The sequence below is a fragment of the Pipistrellus kuhlii genome, unplaced genomic scaffold, assembly GCF_014108245.1.
Source record: "Pipistrellus kuhlii isolate mPipKuh1 unplaced genomic scaffold, mPipKuh1.p scaffold_m20_p_3, whole genome shotgun sequence".
NCBI classification, from domain to species: Eukaryota; Metazoa; Chordata; class Mammalia; order Chiroptera; family Vespertilionidae; genus Pipistrellus; species Pipistrellus kuhlii.
Window position 1 is genome coordinate 25,679,717 of NW_023425529.1, and position 6,397 is coordinate 25,686,113.

The window sequence follows — 6,397 nt, forward strand, 5'->3', positions numbered from 1 at the left end:
TGTTGTTTTAGTAGTTCTGATATTGAATCCTTTGACTTTTAAAGTTAGTCATCTGATCATCTGGAAATAAAATAATGTTTTTTCTCTCCTAATTATTGTGCTTGCATTTATTCTCAGGGTTTTAAAAATATTCTCTTTATTGGTTCAATGTTCTAAAAGTCAATTCTGCTTTTTGTTAGTGTTCGGTACTATTTTTTATTCTGTTTGGCTATTTTACCTATATATGATGAACACTCAATTTTTGTGGCTGACATGGAAAAATAAAATTTCCAATTTAAAGTAATGCCATCATTTCTGATTTTAAAGTGATAAATTTGGTATTTAAACTCAGTTGCTCAAGATTTTCTCTCTTACTACTCCAATCCTTCTCATTCTTCTTCTTCTTCTTAATCCCTATCCTTGGAGTAATCTTAAATTTCCAAAGAACATATTGCCTACATATTAATTACATAATTATAACTTACAGAATATTACTATAGTCTCTAGCCTCTGCTATACTGTCTCTTATCACATCTAGGCTTTTTATTGCCATCATGAAGCCAGTGATTACTGCTGAAATCCACATACGCTGAATCCTCTTCATTCCGACCTCAAGTCTTTTTAGGTTCTTCAGTCACCTGTCATTTGGAAGCTTAAGAAAAACATGCTTGTCTTACAACATAGCTGTCACAATAAAGACCCACTAATGACAATAAGGACTAAGTATGAAAAGCTCTTTGGATTTAGGAAAGTCCCCAGAAGGGGCAACAAGACAGAAGAGTTAGTAGTTGAGAATAACTGAAATTCTGCCAATGGAGGATTCTGCTCTGCAGCATTTAGCAAAGAACAATGTGCTAGGAGTAGTGACTCCTTATCCCTTTCCTCCCACAGAATAAGGTTTATATTAATTGATCAAGTTTTCCCCCCAATCCCAAGTTTTTAAAGTTGTTTTTCTCAATTCACGTGTTTCCATTACGTTCTCCATATGGAAAACTCATCATAGTTTTGCTACCGTGAGAATGTCATGTTGCTTAAAACAGATGTTAATGACAATATGATTAAAAGGAAACCTCAGAAAAGTCAAAATGACTGTGGGAAAGAGTGTTAATGCTTTTGGGGTTAGAAAAATATAACTACGTTGCATTGACACACTTGGAAGACTTATGTAAAAATTCTTCCTTTGGCTGTTTGTTCATGTGAAACAGACTTGTAAACCAATCCCAAAGGTTTCTATACTCAAGAGACATTTTCTTAAACGATTGGTTTTGAAAATTTTGGGGAGAGATAACATAAATATCCTTCCCTGTTATCCTAGACTATTTTCTCTTGTCCTCTTACAGTCTACACTTGAAGTACCAGATAGTTTATACATTGGTTATAGTCTATGGGTGTAGAGAAAGGAAGCGGGAAAACCCAAGTGGGGCTGAATAAAACTAGATTCTGATTTTTAAAGATCCCCTTAATTTAGTTCAGAGAATCTTCTGGGCTGTGACTAATTTCCTCCATCTCAGCTCAGTGCCACTGAGCCTCTACTAAGAGCTTCTGAACCAGGACTTTCTACTATTGAGAGATTTTACTGGACTGATTCATGGATTCTTTCCTCGAAGTGTTTTCTCAACCCCATAGACAGCTTCTCTCCAAATTGAAAGATATCTTATCAGGATCTTATCAGTTTCCTTTTTGTTTTTCAATAAAGTGCTGGGAAAGCAGCCTCATAACCTCAGCTTCTTTGACTTCCATTATAAAAATAAAATTTTTGCCCACCTGGTATGTCTCAGTAGTTGAGCATTGACCTATGAACCAGGAGGTCACGGTTTGATTCCTAGTCAGGGCACATGCCCGAGTTGCCAGCTCAATCCAAAGTGGTGGGCATGCAGGAGGCAGCCAATCACAGATTCTCATCATTGATGTTTCTACCTCTGTCTCCCTCTCTTTTCCTCTCCGAAATCAAAATAAAAAATCTATTTTAAAAAGTAAAATAAGATTTTCAAAATGTATACCCTAATCTTATTCTGTGATTGGTTTCTTCTGGTAAATCCTTGGCTTTGCTTTATCATTATTGTTTTTGCCTACTTTCCCTTGGCTATGGAGGCATAAGGTTCTAGGCCACCACATCACTATGTTATCATGAATTGCAAATATTCCCACTTTATTCTTTTCAGCAGTAAACCTGAAGAATTCAGGCTTCAGGGAAGAGTTTAAGTAGAGGATACAAATGAGAACCCATGAGCCAGTAATAGTTTGTGTGGACCATAAGATGATAAATTGAAGTATCTAATTGTCTTATTCATCATTGCTTTTTACATAGAATAGGAAGAGGAAAAGCAAGTTCATGTGTTAGAACGACTTGAATTAAATCTACATTATATAAACAAAGGAAAATAAAGTTATGGTCAATTATCAGTTGCATTTAGGCAATGAATAAGCTATCTGCTAATTATCAGTCTTAGCTATTTCCTTTAACTAAATCCATTGGATAATTGCTTAGCATACTTCTAACTTAGCTTGCCATGAATTTTCAAAGAATTAGAATCTAATTTATAATTTAAAAGTCTAATGTTATGCACACACATGCAAATGCACACACAGGGAAAGAAAGAGACTGAAACTGGGAAGACAAATGAAACTTTATACAATACCTTTAATTATATAAAGATAAATTTTATCTTAATGATACGTAAAATATAATTTATAAATAACTCAACCTGTAAAACTATTGAGTTAGGAAATTATTAGCATGGTAGAAGCCTTCTTCTCTTAATTTAAACATCATAGCTAAATCTACTTTAAAAATAAAATACCCAATTATATTAAAATTTAACTTTAACATTACCATTTATATGATAACTAGAGGTCCAGTACATGAAAATTCATACACTGGAGGGGTCATCCCTCTGCCTGGGCTGTCCCCTCTCACAGTCCAGGAGCCCTCAGGGGCAGGAATTGACCCACCAATCAGGGGAAGACGATGCCCCATCATACCTCTGCTGCTGCCACTGCCAGCAGCATAAGCCTCAGCTGGCCCTGGTTACCTGAGCCTCAGGCAGCCCTGGGCAGCTGGACAGCTGCCATCTGAGACTTGCCTGCTCCTCGGGCTGGCCCTGGGCGGCTGGGGGTCTGAAGGGACTGGGGTACTCCAGAGGCAGGTGTGTGGAGCCACTGGGCCTGCCACCCAGGCAGGGATGAGGAGACAGGGCATAGCCATCTTTGAGGGTGTGGCAGTCAATTAGCATATTCCCTCTTATTAGATAGGATACACATACATTTTCCCTATACCTTGGAATCACACAAATGTCCACAGCTATAGGACTTCAAAGGGAGTTGCTTTATGTCTCCACATGTTACAGAAGTGTAAAATGAGATAATATACCAAGCCAGGTACAAATAAATAGACCTCTAGAACTAACATCCAGAGACTGAGCTTGTTTCCCACTATTCTCTTTCTAATCTTAGCGATTTAAGGCAAAAGATAGTGATGATTCAGGACAAGCACAAAGCTGATTGGTTTATGCTCTCCGTCTTTCAAAGAATTGTTTATATATACATGTGTGTCTTTTATAAATGTGCTCTGTAGGGTTTTATTAAATTAATTCTTACCCACACTTTTACTAAACAAATATTGTCTTCACAGTTCAAAAGCAATTTGCACACTGGGAAAAGAATAAAGAAAAGAGACTTTCTTTAAGGCATGACAAAAGAAAAAGCAAATTTTATAGGCTTTGAGGCTAATTGAATCATTAATCAAACTCTGTTTAAGCCTGGTTTTCCATTTCCCATTCAAACAACACTATAGAAGTATCCCCTTTCCCTGTCTGTTCTATAGAGCATATACAGTATATCCGAGATATATGGTACTTTTAAGAGACTTGGCAGAAATTATGTCAACAAGAAAGTATAATTGATTTCCTGGAAAAGGAAGAATTAAACACACACACACACACACACACACACACACACACACACACAGATTTCTCTTAAAATCATGTTTGTTTAAGAGAAGTGTTTGACTTTAATTAGTATACTGATAAAATGCTCTTTTCAAGTGGAGTTAAGGCTTTGGGAAATTCAAGGCTACTCTAGAAAACACAAAGATATTCTCAAGTAGCAATTACAGATAAAGCAAAAAACGCTTTTTAATAACAGATTACATTTGTGATCAAATTTTAAACATTGGAGCACTTTTTTTTATATCATCATATTTGGTTACTATTTATAACATTTTGTCTCTGGGTCCCAGTGCCACCATTTAGTTGATGAGTAACCTTGGCAAGTTAGTTAATTTCTATTTTTTCCCCCTGAGTGGCAGGAATAATATTAGTTTCTTTAAAGAGTTGCTCCAAAGAGTAGATAAGATGATATATGGACAAGCACTTGACATAGATCTGGCATAAAGTAATGGTCAATACCTTTCTCAATAGACTTTGCTATAAGGTGAAGTCTGTAGCTCAAAAAATAGCTCTTAAAACTTTATGTAAAGTGAGTCCTAATAGCATAAAAGAATCAGATCTTTTTCATTCTTAGGGATATGCTGGTTGTAGGACACTACAGGACTATGATAGTATAATGATTAAAACATGTATCAAAAAAACAGTATACCTCCTTGAACCTTTCTATTTTCATCCACACTCCAAATATTTTTCTGTTTAAAAGGGAGCATACCTTCAATTTCATAGGAGTATAATAAAATTACATAACAACAAAGGTTATCTCATGGAGCTAGGTAGACTGCTTCTCTATTTCAATTTACTTTGGGTGGTTCATTGATCCAGCTAATTCATTAGCTGAAATTGCTAATTCATTTCAGCCCTGTGATTCACAGTGGCCCAAAAGGGTAGTATCCCTGTGCTGAAGGGATTGAAAGGTAATTCATCACATCTACTCTAAGTTTGATTCTTGCTGCTGGTTGGTGAGGTATAGTCTTTAAATTCTAGCCCATTATTTCTTCTTAGATCGTAAAGCACATGGCAAGGACTGAATATAACTCACCTTTTGATCGTCAACAGCTAGCTTAGTTCCTAGAACGTGAGTCTGAATATGTGACTGTTGATCTGACTGCAATATAGCACATCTCAGTTCTCCTTACTTTTCTCTTGTCCCCTGGACTTTGTGTTGGCATGTATGGCATAAAGATAATGCTAAACTCAACACCACACAGGGCAATCTTTAATGAACTTATAGAGATGTGGGATTTATTCTTCTGTTCCTTCCCTTCTTTCAAATAATGACATGTAAGGATTTCTGTGGTTAAATTATAGCCTTAAATCAGCTCTTCAGCCACAAGAGAATTGAACTAAAGCTCTTATAAGCAAGGAAGCTATTCACGTGGGAAGTGTCTTTCCCTTGGGATCTTTTGTACCACTGCTCAAATTTAAACAATGTATCTAGGGGAGGGACAGAATGTGGGAAAAATATATTAAGTGTTCTTGTGTGTTTGTATAATTTCTACTTTTTTGGCCCCAAGAAGTAATATGTAATCAATGGCTTCACCTTTTCCGGCACTTGGTCCCAAGCCAAGTTGAAAAATAGCTCCTCTCCCACTGAGGGTCACCGCAAGGCTCCAGTGTCTCCTTTGTGTTGTGAGAACCACATCCCAGGATGTTTCCCTTGTTCTGAACTGAGGAAAGTGGACGTGCAGACCTGAGCACTGTGGCCTGCTCATTAACACTCCCCAGCTGTCTCCAGACATGGGATCTCAAAATAAAAGTGACGTGAAACATCCCAGACCTAAAAAGTCACTCTGCTCACAGTGGGGCATGAGAGAGGAAAGAACTTTCTGTGACTCCAAGCTATAGCTTAAGCGTCAGGGGAAGAGCACTTCCTGATGTTTATTTCTACAAAACGGGTGAGAGGAGCACTTGGGCTCCATCTGATCATCGGCGGTCTCCAGAGGTCCAGGTGTGGGAGCAGCTGTGGGAGCATGTGACCTTCGCCTTGGGCTTTGCCCTTTGCATCATTATTAGGCAGGGTCTGGGACCGGAAGGACACTCTACTTCAGATAGAAGCATTTGTTCTAGCATTATTTTCCCATCCGAATTTAGGTCAAGAGATAGGTTACATTTTTATGGGAATCAAAATAAAATCAAGAGTGGTTGTTCCAGTGGTCAAAGTAGCCAAATTGACTGTATCCTTATCAAGATAATTTTCGTGTATAGATTAAATGATTTGTCCTTTATAAAAAAGACTAAAAGGTTCCGTGTGTGATGTGACTTGAAATATTCAACCTCGCAGAAAACGGTTTGGCTCAGTGGATAGAGCATCAGCCTGCGGACTGAAAGGTCCCGGGTTCGATTCTGGTCAAGGGCATGTACCTGGGTTGCGGGCACATCCCCAGTATGGGGTGTGCAAGAGGCAGCTGATTGATGATTCTCTCTCATCAATGGTTCTAACTCTCTATCCTTCTCCTTTCCTCTCTGTAAAA